Source organism: Macaca mulatta, chromosome X, assembly GCF_049350105.2.
Source record: "Macaca mulatta isolate MMU2019108-1 chromosome X, T2T-MMU8v2.0, whole genome shotgun sequence".
NCBI classification, from domain to species: Eukaryota; Metazoa; Chordata; class Mammalia; order Primates; family Cercopithecidae; genus Macaca; species Macaca mulatta.
The window spans coordinates 71,476,418-71,495,948 of NC_133426.1; the positions used below are offsets into that span (position 1 = coordinate 71,476,418).

Here is a 19,531-nt window from a genome sequence, read left to right on the forward strand (position 1 = left end):
GGATTAAAGGGACAGTGTGTTATAATGGCAAGAACACTATAACTGCATGAGTCATTTAACCAAATCTCTATTTTCTCTTCTGTAAATGGTGGATGTTGGGCTAGATAGCTTCCAATATTATTTCTAAATCTACTGTTGTCTGATTTACCCAAGTGCTGTTTTTACTGCCAGTAAAAAACATACATAGAAATCACTGAGAAATGACCTTTTGCTATATTTATTTATTTCTTCTATTTCTACTGTGCCAAGCAATATAAGAACTCATACCTTCTCTATCATAATAAAAATCAAATGCCTACAGATGTAGCATAAGGAAAAAAGTAATTTTCTGCATGCAGTTCTGATTTTCTTTTGCCTGTGATAATTGAAAATCCATCAACAGAAATGAACTTTTTGTTACAAATATATTTTTTTTAAGTTGATTATAAGAAATGTTGACTAGGTTATGGAACAACTAGAGCTCTCATACACTGTTAGTGGGATTGTAAATTGTCCAACATTTTGGGGAAAAGTTTGGCATTACTAAAATGTTAAATGTACACTGATATAGATTCAGCCATTCCACTCTTAGATTTATTTATGTATTTTTTTTCTTAGAGATGGAGTCTCGCTTTGTTGTCCAGTCTGGAGTGCAGTGGTGCGATTTCGGCACACTGCAACCTCTGCCTCCCGGGTTCTAGCAATTCTCCTGCTTCAGCCTCCCGAGTAGCTGGGACTACAGGCACACGCTGACAAGGCCGGCTAAATTTTTTGTGTGTTTTAATAGAGATGGGGTTGCACTGTGTTGCCCAGGCTGGTGTCAAACTCCTGAGCTCAGGCAATCCACCCGCCTCGACCTCCCAAAGTGCTAGGATTACAGGCATGAGCCACTGCACCCCGCCCACTCTTAGATATTGGGGTCCATGCCGGGGGTGGTGGAGAATGAAAGGACACAAAAGACAAAGACAAACAGAGAACATGGCGGCCGCACTCAGAGCCTCCGCCTCTCTTTATTTATACTCCATAAGCCCCACGTCAGCAGAAAGGACACAGTGCAAAACAAACTTTCTTTTCCCAGATGCAACCTTCTACTCAGTTCTTCGTTTCTATGTTCTTCCTTATTTGCCCGCCTTCTTGGCGCCTACGGGAGTTCATTAAAAGTTCAATTGGAGATACTGTCCTTGAGCCCTATCTATTCTCAGCATACTGTTTTCAAAGGCCCCTGCACTTAGATATTTAACCAAGATAAATGAAATCATAGGTGCATACAAAGATTGTTATACACATATTTATAGCAGCTCTAAAAAGGAAAATAACCTAAAAGTCTATTAACAGGTGAGTGAATAAGAAAGGTGTTGTATATTCCTTCAGTAGAATACCACTCAGCAATAAAAAAGAATTACCATTGATACATGCCACAAATTGGATAAATCTCAAGTAGTTATGCTGAGTGAAAGAGTGTGACAAATTAGAATATTTTGTGTGATTTTATTTATATGAAATTATAGAAAATGCAAACTAATCTGCCATGACAGAAAGCAGGTAAGTGGGTATGGTGAGAGGCTGCAAGAATTAACTATATCAAAGCATGAGAAAACTGTTAATGATAGTAGATATACTCATCTTCTTGATTGTGGTGATAGTATTCTAGGCATACGCGTATGTGAAAACTTATAAAATTGTAGAGTTCAAATGTTTAGTTTATTGTTATGTACTTACAACTTAGTAAAGGTGTTTAGAGTTTTGACAGTCTTTAAAGTAATAGCAATATCCAGATATTCAACAATGTCAATACAGTGTCTAGTATCCAGTCAAAACTTACTATAACTAAAAAAGCAGAGATATGTGTCCACGAATTAGAATAAAAATCAGTCAAGAGAAAAACACCCTCAAATGCCTAAGGTTTAGAATTACTGAATCCTTTAAAACATTGAATTTAAGTATAATCTAGGATATAAGGTAAAATATAAACTTTATGTACAGATAAATGAGCAATGGAAAAGGAACCTAGTGGGACTTTTGAAACTAAGAAATACAATATGAGAAATCAAAAAAGTCTTGAAGAGTTTTACAGCCTATTAGTGAAAATAAACAACAAGTTAATTGGAAACATAGGAAAACAAATTATGCACAATAAATTGCAGAAGAAAATGATCCTGGGGAAAAAAATGACGAGACCCTTAATTATCTGAGAGACAGTATCAAGTAGTCTAATATGTATGTGTATTCCAAAACAGGGTAAAGATTTTTTTGAATAAATTATTGTTCACAGAATCAAGAAGCTCAACAAACCTGTAGTAGAATACACAAAGAAAGCCACTCGCTGAAGCACGGCATAAGCAAATTGTTGGAATCAGTGATAAAGACAAATATTTAAAGTTGTCACCAGAAAGAAAACACATTTCTGTATGGGACAAAGATAAAATTTTACTTTGATTTCTTGTAAGAAATAGTGAAAGCCAACAGACAATGGAATGCAACCTTTAATAAAACACTAAAATAAAGCAAAACTGCCATGTTAAGTTTATTATATTCAGCAAAAAATATTCTTCAAAAACAAGTGTAAACACATTTTTAGTGACACAAACACTGTGGAAATTCCTCATAAGAACACCTGTAGTACAAGATACATGTTTCTACATCAGTACATGGAACATTCTCCAAAACAGACCATATGATAGGCCAAAAAACAAGTCTCAGTAAATTTAAGAAAATCAAAATTATATTAAGTACTCTCTCAGACCACATTAGAATAAAATTAGAAAATAACTCCAAAAGGAACCCTCAAAACCATAAAAATACGTGCAGAGAAACACATACGCTAAAAATAAAGGATGGAGGAAGATCTACCAAGCCAATGGAAAGCAAAACAAAGCAGCAGTTGCAAGCCTGGGGTCTGATAAAACGGACTTTAAACCAACAAAGATCAAAAGAGACAAAGAAGACCATTACATAATGGTAAAGGGATCAATTCAACAAGAAGAGCTAACTATCCTAAGTATATATGCAACCAATTCAGGAACACCCAGATTCATAAAGCAACTCCTTAGAGACCTACAAAGAGACTTAGACTCCCACACAATAATAATGGGAGACTTTAACACCCCTTTGTAAATATTAGACAGATAAATGAGAAACAAAGTTAACAAGGATATCCAGGACCTGAACTCGGCGCTGCATCAAGTGGACCTAATAGACATCTACACAACTCTCCACCCCAAATCAACAGAATATAAATTCTTCTCAGCACCACATCACACTTATTCCAAAATTGACTATATCTTTGGAAGTAAAACACTCCTCAGCAAATGCAAAAGAACAGAAATCACAACAAACTGTCTCTGAGACCACAGTGCAATCAAATTAGAACTCAGGATTAAGAAACTAACTTTCAAAACTGCACAGCTACATGGAAACTGAACAACCTACTCCTGAATGACTACTGGGTAAATAACAAAATGAAGACAGAAATAAAGATGTTCTTTGAAACCAATGAGAACAAACACAAAACGTACCAGAATCTCTGAGACACGTTTAAAGCAGTGTGTAGAGGGAAATTTATAGCACTAAATGCCCACAAGAGAAGCAGAAAAGATCTAAAATTGACACCCTAACATCACAATTAAAAGAACTAGAGAAGCAAGAGCAAACAAATTCAAAAGCTAGCAGAAGGCAAGAAATAACAAAGATCAGAGCAGAACTGAAGGAGATAGAAACACAAAAAGCCCTTCAAAAAAAAAAAAACAATGAATCCAGGAGCTGGTTTTTTGAAAAGATCAACAAAATTGATCGACTGCTAGCAAAACTAATAAAGAAGAAAAGAGAGAAGAATCAAATAGACACAATAAAAACTGATAAAGGGGATATCACCACCGATCCCACGGAAATACAAACTACCATCAGAGAATACTATAAACACCTCTATGCAAATAAACTAGAAAAAGAAGAAGTGGATAAATTTCTGGATGCATACACCTTCCCAAGACTAAACAAGGAAGAAGTTGAATCTCTGAATAGACCAATAGCAGGCTCTGAAATTCAGTCAATAATTAATAGCTTACCATTCAAAAAAAGTCCAGGACCAGATGGATTCACAGCTGAATTCTACCAGAGGTATGAATAGGAGCTGGTACCATTCTTTCTGAAACTATTCCAAACAATAGAAAAAGAGGGAATCCTCCCTAACTCCTTTTATAATGCCAGCATCATTCCGATACCAAAGCCTAGCAGACACACAACAAAAAAAGAGAATCATAGACCGAAATCCCTGATGAACATCGATGGGAAAATCCTCAATAAAATACTGGCAAACCGAATCCAGCATCACATCAAAAAGCTTATCCACCACGATCAACTCGGCTTTATTCCTGGGATACAAGCCTGGTTCAACATAAGCAAATCAATGAGCACAATCCATCGCATAAACAGAACCAACGACAAAAACCACATGATTGTCTCAATAGATGCAGAAAAGGCCTTTGACAAAATTCAGCAGCTTTCATGCTGAAAACTCTCAATAAACGAGATATTGATGGAACGTGTCTAAAAATAATAAGAGCTATTTATGACAAACTCACAGTCAATATCATACTAAATGGGCAAAAACTGGAAGCATTCTCTTTGAAAACTGGCACAAGACAGGGATGCCCTCACTCACCACTCCTATTCAACATAGTGTTGGAAGCACTGGCCAGGGCAATCAGACAAGAGAAAGAAATAGTGTATTCATTTAGGAAAAGAAGAAGTCAAATTGTCCCTGTTTGCAGATGACATGATTGTATAATTTAGAAAACCCCATCATCTCAGCCCAAAATCTCCTGACGCTGATAAGCAACTTCAGCAAAGTCTCAGGATACAAAATGGATGTGCAAAAATCACAAGCATTCTTTTACACCAATAACGGACTAACAGAGAGCCAAATCATTTGTGAACTTGCATTCACAATTGCCACAAAGAGAGTAAAATACCTAGGCATCCAACTTACAAGGGATGGGAAAGACCTCTTCAAGGAGAACTACAAACCACTGCTCAACGGAATAAAAGAGGACACAAACAGATGGAAGAACATTCCATGCTCATAGGTAGGAAGATTTAATATCATGAAAATGACCATACTGCCCAAGGTAATTTATAGATTCAATGCCATCCCCATCAAGCTACCAATGAGTTTCTTTACAGAATTGGAAAAAAAACTACTTTAAAGTTCTTATGGGGCCAAAAAGGAGCCCACATAGCCAAGACAATCCTAAGCAAAAAGAACAAAGCTGGAGCCATCATGCTACCTGACTTCAAACTATACTATAAGGATACAGTAACCAAAACAGCATGGTACTTGTACCAAAACAGATATATAGAGCAATGGAACTGAACAGAGGCCTCAGAAATAACACCACATATCTACAACCATGTGATATTTGACAAACCTGACAAAAACAAGAAATGGGGAAAGATTCCATATTTAATAAATGGTGCTGGGAAAACTGGCTAGCCATATGTAGAAAGCTGAAACTGGATCCCTTATATAAAAATTAATTCAAGATGAATTAAAGACTTAAATGTAAGACCTAAAACCATAAAAAACCTAGAAGAAAATCTAGACAATACCCTTCAGGGCATTGGAATGCCTGGGCATACGAATGGGCAAGGACTTCATGACTAAACACCAAAAGCAATGGCAACAAAAGCCAAAATAGACAAATAGGATCTAATTAAACTAAAGAGCTTCTGCATGGCAAAAGAAACTACCATCAGAGTGAACAGGCAACCTGCACAATGGGAGAAAAATTTTGCAATCCACCCATCTGACAAAGGGCTACTATCCAGAATCTACAAAGAACATAAACAAATTTACAAGAAAAAAACAACCCCATCAAAAAGTGGGCAAAGGATATGAACAGACACTTTTCAAAAGAAGACATTCATACAGCCAACAGACACATGAAAAAATGCTCATTATCACTGGTCATCAGAGAAATAAAACTCAAAACCACAATGAGATACCATCTCACACAAGTTAGAATGGCGATCATTAAAAAGTCAGGAAACAACAGGTGCTGGAGAGGATGTGGAGAAATAGGAACACTTACACTGTTGGTGGGAGTGTAAACTAGTTCAACCATTGTGGAAGACAGTGTGGTAATTCCTCAAGGATATAGAACAGAAATACCATTTGACCCAGTGATTCCATTACTTGGTATATACCCAAAAGATTATAAATCATGCTACTATAAAGACACATGTACATGTATGTTTATTGCAGCATTATTCACAATAGCAAAGACTTAGAACCAACCCAAATGTCCATCAATAACAGACTGGATTAAGGAAATGTGGCACATATACACCATGGAATACTATGCAGCCATAAAAAAGGATAAGTTCATGTCCTTTGCAGGGACATGGATACAGCTGGAAACCATCATTCTGAGCGAACTATCACAAAATTAGAAAACCAAACACCACATATTCTCACTCATAGGTGGGAATTGAACAATGAGAACACTTGGACACAGGGTGGGCAACATCACACCTCAGGGCCTGTCATGGGGTGGGGGGCAAGGGGAGGGATAGCATTAGGAGAAATACCTAATGTAAATGACAAATTAATGGGTTCAGCAAACCAACATGGCATATGTAAACCTATATAACAAACCTGCACATTGTGCACATGTACCCTAGAACTTAAGGTATAATTTTAAAAAAGAAAAGAAAAGTAACTAAGAGCTGGCATATTGGAGAGTGAAATAAAAGTTGAAGAACAACCAATACAGTAGCAGAGGGTTTCTTGGTTTTCTCCCTCTACTATCCCATAAATTTAATCTGAAGACAGACTGGAATGGTGAGTTGCACAAAGGGAACAGACAGTACCTCTGGGAGAAAACCATCTTTCTTTTCAGAGCATTGAGAACAGTGACCTCTGTGGGTTGGATATTGTGAAAGGAATCACTGAGGTTCTATTTTTTTTTTTTCCAGCCCTTCTCCAATGCCTGCCACAGTAATGAATCTGCACCTCTGTGCTGGCAGCACAGGCAACAAAAACGGTGAGGAAAAACTCATCTCTTTGGATAAAGGAGCCAAAAAATAAAAAATAAAATTGTGCCCCTCTTTTGCAAAGGATGGGAAATCACCATTATTATTTGTCTTAGAGCTCTCAGGCTGCTATAAGAAAATACTATAAACTAGGTAGTTTTTAAAGAACAAAAATATATCTCACAGTTCTGGAGAATGGGATGTCCAAGGTTAAGGTGCCAGTAGATTGAGTATATAGTGAGGTCTCATTTCCCAGTTTAAAATAGTGTCTTCACTCTGTCTCCTCACCTGGTGGAAGGGAAAAGCAGCTCTCTGGGACATCTTTTGTAAGGACACTTATCCCTCTCATGAGAGCTCCACCCTCATGACCTAATCACCTCTTACATTGCTCATTAATTTTTTTTTTTTTTTTTTTTTTGAGACAGAGTCTCCTTCTGTGGCCCAGGCTGGAGTGCAATGGTGCAATCTCAGCTTTCTGCAACCTCTGCCCTCTGGGTTCAAGTGATTCTCCTGCCTCAGCCTCTTGAGTAGCTGGGACTGAAGGCATGTACAAACACACCTGACTCATTATTGTATTTTTGGTAGAGATGGGGTTTCACCATGCTAGCTAGGCTAGTCTTCAACTTTTGATCTCAAGTGATTCGCTCATCTTGGCCTCCCAAAGGGCTGGGATTGTAAGCATGAGCCACCATGCCCTGCCTGGTTGTTAAGTTTTTAACACGAATTTTGAGGGGGACACAAACATTCAACCCATAGAATTATTTTTCTGTATTTTCTCTTACTACATTATCCTAATGATGGTTTCTATTTTAAGTGTGGAGTCTAAAATTATGGGAGAATTTTATTTTTTAAGTCAAATATCAAGAAAATGCCTCCTGCTAGTCACATAATTTGGGAAAAATTCTGGAGATGAGAGAGCCGAAGAACTGATCTCTTAATTTTGTGTGTGACCCTATACAACTTCAGGCTCATCTTCAATTTGTGGGTGCACATAATATATCCAAAGAAGCATAGCAAAGGCTTTAAGAACTAAACTATAATGTAAACTAATGCCTAAGTTGCAGACAAACCTATGATTCCCACTTACAAAGGGCAGGCCCAAACAGCTTATCAAAGGTTTTGAAAAATGACATCTTAACAAGCACAGAAAGTGAGACAGAATTTGTGATCCAAATATAACCAGGTTAACTGTCTACTAAAACAAACACAAATTAAGTGTTTTTCAGAATTTTAAAACTATACTATGCCTATGTCCTGAATGGTACTACCTAGGTTTTCCTCTAGGGATTTTATGGTATTAGGTCTAACATTTAAGTCTCTAATCCATCTTGAATTAATTTTCGTATAAGGAGTAAGGAAAGGATCCAGTTTCAGCTTTCTACTTATGGCTAGCCAATTTTCCCAGCACCATTTATTAAATAGGGAATCCTTTCCCCATTTCTTGTTTCTCTCAGGTTTGTCAAAGATCAGATGGCTGTAGATGTGTGGTATTATTTCTGAGGACTCTGTTCTGTTCCATTGGTCTATATGTCTGTTTTGGTACCAGTACCATGCTGTTTTGGTTACTGTAGCCTTGTAGTATAGTTTGAAGTCAAAACACCAAAAGCAACGGCAGCAAAAGCCAAAATTGACAAATGGGATCTCATTAAACTAAAGAGCTTCTGCACAGCAAAAGAAACTACCATCAGAGTGAACAGGCAACCTACAGAATGGGAGAAAATTTTTGCAATCTACTCAGCTGACAAAGGGCGAATATCCAGAACCTACAAAGAACTCAAACAAATTTACAAGAAAAAAACAAACAACCCCATCAAAAAGTGGGCAAAGCATATGAACAGACATTTCTCAAAAGAAGACATTCATACAGCCAACAGACACATGAAAAAATGCTCATCATCACTGGCCATCAGAGAAATGCAAATCAAAACCGCAATGAGATACCATCTCACAGCAGTTAGAATGGCGATCATTAAAAAGTCAGGAAACAACAGGTGCTGGAGAGGATGTGGAGAAATAGGAACACTTTTACACTGTTGGTGGGATTGTAAACTAGTTCAACCATTATGGAAAACAGCATGGCGATTCCTCAAGGATCTAGAACTAGATGTACCATATGACCCAGCCATCCCATTACTGGGGATATACCCAAAGGATTATAAATCATGCTGCTATAAAGACACATGCACACGTATGTTTATTGCGGCACTATTCACAATAGCAAAGACTTGGAATCAACCCAAATGTCCATCAGTGACAGACTGGATTAAGAAAATGTGGCACATATACACCATGGAATACTATGCAGCCATAAAAAAGGATGAGTTTGCGTCCTTTGTAGGGACATGGATGCAGCTGGAAACCATCATTCTTAGCAAACTATCCCAAGAACAGAAAACCAAACACCGCATGTTCTCACTCATAGGTGGGAACTGAACAATGAGATCACTTGAACTCGGGAAGGGGAACATCACACACCAGGGCCTATCATGGGGAGGGGGCAGGGGGGAGTGATTGCATTGGGAGTTATACCTGATGTAAATGACGAGTTGATGGGTGCTGATGAGTTGATAGGTGCAGCACACCAACATGGCACAAGTATACATATGTAAGAAACCTGCACGTTATGCACATGTACCCTAGAACTTAAAGTATAATAATAATAAAAAATAAAAAAACTATACTAAATAGTATAATATTGAAATTTTTAAGAATACAACCCTTTGTCAGATGAGTAGATTGCAAAGGGTTGTATTCTTAAAATTTTCAATATTATACTATTAAGTATAGTTTTAAAATTCTGAAAAAAATTTATGTTTGTTTTAGTAGACAGTTAACCTGGTTATATTTGGATCACAAATTCTGTCTCACTTCCTGTCATCTGACAAAGGGCTAATCTCCAGAACCTACAAAGAACTCAAACAAATTTACGAGAAAAAAAGCAAACAACTCCATCAAAAAGTGGGCAAAGGATATGAATAGACATTTCTCAAAAGAAGACATGCATACAGCCATCAGACACATGAAAAAATGCTCATCATCACTGGCCATCAGAGAAATGCAAATCAAAACCACAATGAGATGCCATCTCGCACCAGTTAGAATGGCAATCATTAAAAAGTCAGGAAACAACAGGTGCTGGAGAGCATATGGAGAAATAGGAACACTTTTACACTGTTGGTGGGATTGTAAACTGGTTCAACCATTGTGGAAAAAATTATGGCGATTCCTCAAGGATCTAGAACTAGAAGTACCATATGACCCAGCCATCCCATTACTGGGTATATACCCAAAGGATTATAAGTCATGCTGCTATAAAGACACATGCACACGTATGTTTATTGTGGCACTATTCACAATAGCAAAGACTTGGAATCAACCCAAATGTCCATCAGTGACAGACTAGATTAAGAAAATATGTCACATATACACCATGGAATAAAAAAGGATGAGTTCGTGTCCTTTGTAGGGACATGGATGCAGCTGGAAACCCTCATTCTCAGCAAACTGTCACAAGAACAGAGAACCAAACACTGCATGTTCTCACACATAGGTGGGAATTGAACAATGAGATCACTTGGGCTCTGGAAGGGAAACATCACACACTGGGGCCTATTATGGGGAGGGGGGCGGGGGGCGGGATGGCATTGGGAGTTATATCTGATGTAAATGACGAGTTGATGGGTGCTGATGTGTTGATGGGTGCAGCACACCAACGTGGCACAAGTACACATATGTAACAAACCTGCACGTTGTGCACATGTACCCTAGAACTTAAAGTATAATTAAAAAAAAAAAAAGAAGAAGGAGAAGGAGAAGAGGAAGAAGAAGAAGAAGAAGAAGAAGAAGAAGAAGAAGAAGAAGAAGAAGAAGAAGAAGAAGAAGAAGAAGAAGAAGAAGAAGAAGGAGAAGAAGGAAAAGAAAGAAGAAAGAAGAAAGCAGAAAGCAGAAGGAAGAAGGAAGGAGAAGGAGAAGGAGAAGGAGAAGGAGAAGAAGAAGAAGAAGAAGAAGAAGAAGAAGAAGAAGAAGAAGAAGAAGAAGAAGAAGAAGAAGAAGAAGAAGAAGAAGAAGAAGAAAGAAGAAGAAGAAAGAAGAAGAAGAAAGAAGAGGAAGAAGAGGAAGAAGAAGAAGAAGAAGAAGAAGAAGAAGAAGAAGAAGAAGAAGAAGAAGAAGAAGAAAGAAGAGGAAGAAGAAGAAGAAGAAGAAGAAGAAGAAGAAGAAGAAGAAGAAGAAGAAGAAGAAGAAGAAGAAGAAAGAAGAAGAAGAAGAAGAAGAAGAAGAAGAAGAAGAAGAAGAAGAAGAAGAAGAAGAAGAAGAAGAAGAAGAAGAAGAAGAAGAAAGAAGAAGAAGAGAAGAAGAAGAAGCCGATGTTCCTGTTTGAAGGCTATTTATCAGGAGAATTATCTTTTCCTTGAGGGAGAATCAGCCTTTTATTTCATTCAGGCCTTCAACTAATTGTATGAGGTGTGTCCACATTTCAGAAGGCAATTTGTTTTACTCAGTCTAATGACCGAAATGTTCATCTCATCCAGAACACCCTCCCAGAAACACCTAGAGTGATGTCTGAAGTATATGGGTACCTCATGGCCTAGTCAAATTGATACATAAAATTAACCATCACAGATATCTATGTTCTATCCCTGGAAACTGTGAATATGTTATCTAATCTGGCAAAAGGGACTACACAGATGTGTAGGACCTTGAGATAGGAAGATTATGCTGGATTATCTGAGTGTCCTTATAAGTGAAAGAGGGAGGCAGACAGTCAGAGCCAGGGAGAGATTTAAAGATGCTACACTGCTGACTTTGAAGATGGAAAGATCTATGAGGCAAGGAGTGAAGATGGCCTCTAGAAGCTGGAGGAGGCAGGTAATAGATTCTCCCCTAGAGGCTCCAGAAAGAATATAGCCCTCCCAACATCTTGATTTTAGCCTATGAAGTCTATTTTGGACTTCTGACCTCCAGAACTGTAAGATAATAAATTTGTGTTGTTGTTGTTGTTGTTTCTAAAAAAAGAATACAACCCAAAATTACTTTGTGTAGAAAGAACCAGAAAAATTTGACAAGTTTTCAAGTGAAGCAACAATCAACAGATGCCAACTTTGAAATGACTTAGATGACGGAATTAAAAGACAAAAATTTTGAATCAGATATTATAGCCATGCTCTGTGAGGCTAAGGTGAATACTCTTGAAATGAATTGAAACAGCAGTCCTAAGCTAAGAAATACAAACTATTTTTAAAAGATGAGAATCTTAGAACTTATGAAATACAGAATCTGATATTTTAGAAAAACTACTGGATGAAAACAATAGCAGAGTTGGGATGATAGAAGGAACTATCTTGGGTTTTGAAAATAGAGCAGCAGAACTTATGCATTCAGAAGAACACAGAGAAAACAAAAAGATTTTTAAAATCCAGATTCTCAGGGACATGTGAGACAATATCACAAGGTCTAATGTGTGTATTAATCGAGTTTCTGGCAGAGAGAAGAAAGAGAAGAGTACAAAAAAAATTGAAGAAATAAAAGCTGAAATTTACCCCAAATTGGTGAAATACATAAATTTACACATTTAAGAAGCTTAGGAGAAATACAAAGAAAACCACACCCAGACACATTACAATCAAACTGCTCAAAAATCAAACATAAATGAACCATGTTGAAGGCAGACAGAGAAAAATGACACATTAAATACAGCGGACAGTGATTTAAATTACTACTGATTTTTCACCAGAAATCATGAAGATCAGAGGATGGAAACAACATTGTTAAAGTGCTGAATAAATGAACTATCCATCCAAAATGTTATATCCTGATAAAATATTCTTCAGGAATTAAAGTGAAATAGAAAACATTCTCAGAGAAAGGAAATCTAAGAGAATTTGTTTCCAGTATAGCTTCCATAAAAGATATGCCAAAAATAATTTTTTTTGCTTGAAGGGAAATGACACTAGAAGAAAACTGATAATTCAGAAATGAAGAGCAACAGAAATCGTACATTCTGAGTAAACCTTGTAGACTAAATTTCCTTAGTATATATATAACTATCTATTGAAAGTAAAATATAATTTGGGAAAATTTTTGTTTATGTAGACGTAAGGTATAAATCAACTTTATGATAAAAGAGAGAATAAAGGAAACTATATGGTAATAAGATTTCTTTTTATTTTAGGTGGTAAAATATTAACTCAATTACCTGTAAGGAGTTAGGTATGTGTATTAAAATCTCGTGAACAATCATTAAAATGGTAGAGATATAGCAAAAAATCTAATGAATTAAAATTGAACACTTAAAATTATTTTAAAATCCAAAAGAAGTTCTTAAAACAGGGAGTAGAGGAACAAATAACACAAGGAGAAAACATAAATATAATAAATGGCAACTCTAAGTTCAGATACAATTAATTTTTATTTAGTTTGTATAATTAAATGTCTCAACTATATGCTGTATACAATAAACCCACTTTAAATATTATGATATGGAATGATTAAAAGTAGAAGTATGAGAAAATAACTGATTTTTCTAAAAAATTAGAAAAAAATAATAAATTTTATGGTTTTTAGCATATGTAGAAGTAAAATATATGACAGCAGCACAGAAGAATGGGAGAAGAAAAATGGAAGTATACAGTTTTAGGTTTCTTGAATTATATTGGAAATGATAAAGTAACATTTGAAAATACATTTGAGAAGCAAAAGGATACTGTAAACGATGTGGCAATCACTAACCTAATCTCCAGGTGCCAGAGGAAAAAGCCAGGGGCCCTGTAGCAGCCCCCCAGAGCTGGAGCACACAGATCAGGAGTGCTGAGCTGAGCCTTGGCCCCCTAAAATCATCCAGAAATGAAGCCAGTTCAATGAACCCATCTTATGTCACAATCAAACCCCAAAGACATCAGAAAAGGTAAAACCCCCCCCCCCCCAAAAAAAAAAAAGTCCATCCAAAGGAAAGCAACTTCAAAGACTGAAGGAACATCAGGCCACACAGATGAGAAAGAACCAGCACAAGAACTTTGGCAACTCAAACAGCCTGAGTGTCTTCTTACCTCCAAACAACCACACCAGTTCTACAGCAATGGTTCCTAATAAGGATGAAATGGCTGAAATGACAGAAATGGAATTCTGAATATAGATAGGAGTAAAAATCATCCATATCCAGGAAAAAGTCAAAACCCAATCCAATGAACATAAGGAGTGAAATAAGATCATACACAAGCTGAAAAACAGTATGGTAATTTTTAAGAAAGAACCAAACTGATGTGATATAGCTGAAAAACTAGCTTCAAGAATTTCATAATATAATTGCAAGTAATAACAGCAGAATTGACCAAGTTGAGGAAAGAATCTCAGAGCTTGAAGACCAATACTCTGAAATGACTCAGTCAGTCAAAAAAAAACAAAAACAAAACAAAAACAAATAAACAAAAAAAAAAAAAAAAAAAAAAGGAAAAGCAATAAAGAAGAATGGACAAGGCCTCCAAAAAATACGGGATTATGGAAACAGACCAAAGCTACAACATATCAGCATTGAAATAGAGAGAAACCAAGCAACTTGGAAAACATGTTTGAGGATAGTGTGCATGAAAACTTTCCCAATCTCACTAAAGAGGCCAAAATTTAAAATCAGGAAAGGGAGAGAACTCCTGTGAGGTACTATGCAATAGTCATCAGATTCTGCAAGGTTGAAATGAAAGCAAAATGTTAAATCACCTGGAGGGTTGAGAAAGGTGACCTTAAAAGTAACAGCATTAGGCTAACAGTGGACCTTTCAACAGAAACCCGATAAGCCAGAAGAGATTGGAGCCTATATTAAGCATTTGTAACAAAAAATTTCAATTAAGAATTTCATATCCAGCCAAACTAAGCTTCAAAAGTGAAGAAAAATAAGGTTATTTTGAGAAAAGTATATACTAATGAAATTCATAACCACCAGAACTGCCTTAAATAAAGTCCTTGAGAGTGCTAAACATGGAAATGAAAGACTGTTACCAACGACCACAAAAATACACTTAAGTACATAGACCATTGATGCTATAAAGCAAGTACACAATAAAGTCTGCATGACAATCAGCTAACAACGCAATGACAGAATCAAACCCACATATATCAATAATAACCTTGAAAGTAAAAGGCCTAAATAACTGAATTAAAAGGCAGTGTGGCAAGTAGGATAAAGAATCAAGACCCAACGTTATACTGTCTTCAAGAGATCCATCTCACATGCAATGAAACCCACAGGCTCAAAGTAATGGGATGGAGAAAAATCTACAGAGCAAATGGTAAACAGAAAATTGCAGGAGTTGCTATTCTAAGTTCAGACAAAGCCAACTTTAAACCAACAACAATCAAAAAAGACAAAGAATGGCATTATATAATGGTAAGGGAATAAATTAAACAAGAAAACCTAACTATCCTAAATATATGTACCCAACACAGGAGCACCCGGATTTATATAGCAAGCTTTTAGAGACATACGAAGAGACTTAGCCACAAAATAGTAGTAGAGCACATGGCATATACTCTAAAACTGACCAAAAAATCAGACGTCAAACAATCCTCAACCAATTTTAAAAAATCATAGCAACCACGGTCTTGGGCAGGAGTGCAATAAAAATTTAAATCAATACTAAGATAATTGCTGAACTGCATACAATTACATGGAAATTAAACAATCTATTCTTTTAAAATTTTTTATTTCCATAGCTTTTGGGGGAACAGGTGGTCTTTGGTTACATGAATATGTTCTTTAGCCATGATTTGTGAGATTTTGGTGCACCCATCATTGAGCAGTATATGCTGAATCCAATTTGTAGTCTTTTACCCCATACCCCCTTCCCACCCTTTCCCTATGAGTCCTCAAAGTCCATTGTATTATTCTTATGCCGTTGCATCCTCATTGCTTACCTCCCACTTATGAGTGAGAACATATGATGTTTGGCTTTCCATTCCTGAGTTATTTCATTTAGAATAATAGTCTCCAATCCCATCCAGGTTGCTGCCAATGCTATTATTTCATTCTTATTTATAGTTGAGTAGTATTCCATTGTGTGTGTGTGTGTGTGTGTGTGTGTGTGTGTGTGTGTGTGTGTGCATGGTATATATATACACACACACATATATATCTATATATATGCACACACTATATATATACACACACTATATGTGTGTATATTGTGTGTGTGTGTGTGTGTGTGTGTGTACATCACAGTTTATCCACTCATTGATTGATGGTAATTTTGAGTGGTTCCACATTTTTGCAATTGTGCTGCTATAAACATGCATGTGCAAGTATCTTTTTTGTATAATGACTTCTTTTCCTCTGGGTAGATATCCAGTAGTGGGATTGCTGTATCAAATGGTAGTTCTACTTTTGTTTCTTTAAGGAATCTCCACACTGTTTACCTAGTAGTTGTACTAGTTTAAATTCCCACCAGCAGTGGAGAAGTGTTCTCTTTTAACTGCATCCATGCCAACATCTATTATTTTCTGATTTTGGCCATTCTTGCAGGAGTAATGTTGTATCATATTGTGGTTTTGATTTGCATTTACCTGGTCATTCGTGATGTTGAGCAATTTTTAATATGTTTGCTGGCCATTTGTATTTCTTCTTCCTTCTTTCTTCTTTCTTCTTCTTTCTTCTTTTTCTTCTTCTTCCTTTTTCCTTCCTCCTCCTCCTCCTCCTCCTTCTTGTTCTTCTTTCTTCTTCTTCTTTTTCTTCTTCTTCTTCCTCTTCTTCTCCTTCTCCTCTTCCTCTTCTTCTTCCTCTTGTTCCTCCTCTTCCTCTTCTTCTTCTTCCTCTTGTTCCTCCTCTTCCTCTTCTTTCTTTCTTCTTTCTTCTTCTTTCTTCTTCTTCCTTCTTCTTCTTCTTATTCTTTTTAAGAAGGAGTTTCACTCTTGTTGCCCAGGCTGGAGTGTGGTGGCACAATCTCAGCTCAGCTCACTGCAACCTCTGCCTCCTGGGTTCAAGTGATTCTCCTGCCTCAGCCTCCCGAGTAGCTGGCATTGCAGGAACATGCCACCACACCTGGCTAATGTTACTTTTAGTACAGATGGTGTTTCCCATGTTGACCAGGCTGGTCTCGAACTCCTGACCTCAGGTGATCCACCCGCCTCAGCCTCCCAAAGTGCTAGGATTACAGGCGTGAGCCACCGCATCCAGCCCATTTTTATATCTTCTTTTGAGAATTGTCTATTCATGTCCTTAGCCCACTTTTTGTTGGGATTGTTTACTTTTTCTTGCTAATTTAAATAACCTTGTCTTGAATGACTTCTGGGTGGACAATGAAATTAAGGCCAAAATCAAGAAATTATTTTCAACTAATTAGAACAAAAAAAATACAATATACCAGAATCTCTAGGACACAGCTAAAGTACGGTTAAGATGGAATAGTATAGCACTAAATGCTGGCATCGAAAAGTTAAAAATATATCAAATGAACAACCTAACATTACACCTAGAGGACCTAGAGAAACAAGAGAAAACGTATCCCAGAGCTAGCAGAGCAGAAGACAAGAAAAAAAAAAAAATCAGAGTGGAACTCAAGGAAATTGAGTTGTGAAAAACCATACAAAGGTCAAAGAATGCTGGAGTAGGTTCTCTGAAAGAATAAGTTAGACAAACTGCTAGCTAGATTAATAAAGGGAAAAAGAGGAAGATCCAAATAAACACAATCAGAAATGACAAAGGGGATATTACCACTGAACCCACAAAAATACAAAAATTATCAGAGACTACTATAAACACCCTATGCACACCAACTAGAAAACCTGGAAGAAATAGATAAATTTCTGGAAACATAAAACTTCCCAAGATTGAAATAGGAAGAGATTGACTTCTTGAACAGACAAATAACGAGTTCCAAATTGAACTGGTAATAAAAAGCCTCCTATCCAGAAAAAGCACAGGCCTAGATGGCTTAACAGCCAAATTTTACCAGATGTATAAAGAAGAGCTGGTACCATTTCTACTGAAACTATTCCAAAAAATTGAGGAGAGATTCCTCCTTCACTCATTCTATTAAGCCAGCATCATCTTGATACAAAAACCTGGCAGAGACACACGCACAAAAAGGAAACATCAGGCCAATATCCTAGATGAACAAAGACGCAGAAATCCTCAACAAAATACTAGTAAACTGACTCTAGCAGCACATCATAAAACTAATCCACCTTGACCAAATATGCCTTACCCCTGGGATACAAATTAGGAACAACATACACAAATCAATAGAGGTGATTCATTACATAAGCAGGACTAAAAACAAAAACCACATGCTCATATCAGAAGCAAAAAGAGCTTTTGATAAAATTTAACATCTCTTTGTGTTAAATAAAAACCCTCAATAAACTAGGCATTGAAAGAAATACCTCAAAATAATAAGAACCATCTGTGACAAACCCACATCCAATATCATAGTGAATGGACAAAAGCTGGAAGCATTCCCCTTGAAAACTGGCACAAGACAAGGGTGCCCTCTCTCACCCCTCCTATTAAACGTAGTATTGGAAATCCCGCCCAGAGTAATCAGGCAAGAAAAAGACATAGCACATAAATAAGAAGAGAGGAAGTAAAACTACCCCTGTTGGCAGACGACATGATCCTATGTCTAGAAGAACCTCAAAGTCTCACCCCAAGAGCTCCTTAAGCTGATAAACAATATCAGAAAAGTCTCAGGACACAAAGGTCGGTGTACAAAAATTACTGGCATTCCATTACACCAACAACAGTCAAGCCAAGAACAAAATCAACACAATCCCTTTCACAATTTCCACAAAAAGATTAAAATACCTAGGAATATAGCTAACCAGGAAGGTTAAAAATGTATACAATGAGAAATACAAAACATTGCTCAAAGGAATCAGAGATGACACAAATAAATGGAGAAACATTCCATGCTCACGGATAGGGAGAATTGATATCATTAAAATGGCCATACTGCCAAAAGCAAATTGTGGTTTCAATACTATTCCAATTAAACTAACAATGATATTCTCCAAAGAAATAGGAAAAAAAAAAACTATTTCAAAATTCGTGAGGAACCAAAAAAAAAAAAAAAAAAAAGCCTGAATAGCCAAGGCAATTCTAAATAAAAAGAATAAAGCTGTAAGCATCATGCTACCTGTCTTCAAGCTATACTACAGCACTACAATAATCTAAACAGCATAGTACTGGTACAAAAACACACACATAGACCAATGGAACAGAATAGAGAGCCCAGAAATAAGGCTACACACCTACAACTATCTGATCTTTGACAAAGCTGACAAAAACAAGCAATGGGAAAAGGAGTTTCTTTTCAATAAATGGTGCTGGGATAACTGGTCAGCCAAATGCAGAAAACTGAAACTGGACCCCTTCCTTATATCATATACAAAAATAAACTCAAGATGAATAAAAGACTTAAATGTAAAACCAAAAACTATGAAAACTCTAGAAGACAACTTAGGCAATATCATTTTGAACATAGGACCTGGTAAAAATCTTATGACAAAGATGCAAAAGCAGTCACAACAAAAGCAAAAATTG

The 19,531-nt window shown here is 36.7% G+C and overlaps 1 protein-coding gene across 4 annotated transcripts in view; it reads left to right on the forward strand.

Annotated features, from left to right (window-relative positions):
• Nucleotides 1-19,531, forward strand: part of ZC3H12B (zinc finger CCCH-type containing 12B) — a 425,024-nt gene that overhangs the window by 291,782 nt on the left and 113,711 nt on the right. Inside the window, exon 3 of one of the 4 annotated variants that reach the window (XM_077989675.1) lies at nucleotides 6,952-7,019. The exons of the other annotated variants lie outside the window; for them this stretch is intronic. The gene's annotated coding sequence lies outside the window, so the exon portion shown is untranslated. The remainder of the gene's footprint in view (nucleotides 1-6,951; nucleotides 7,020-19,531) is intronic. 4 annotated transcript variants of the gene reach the window in all.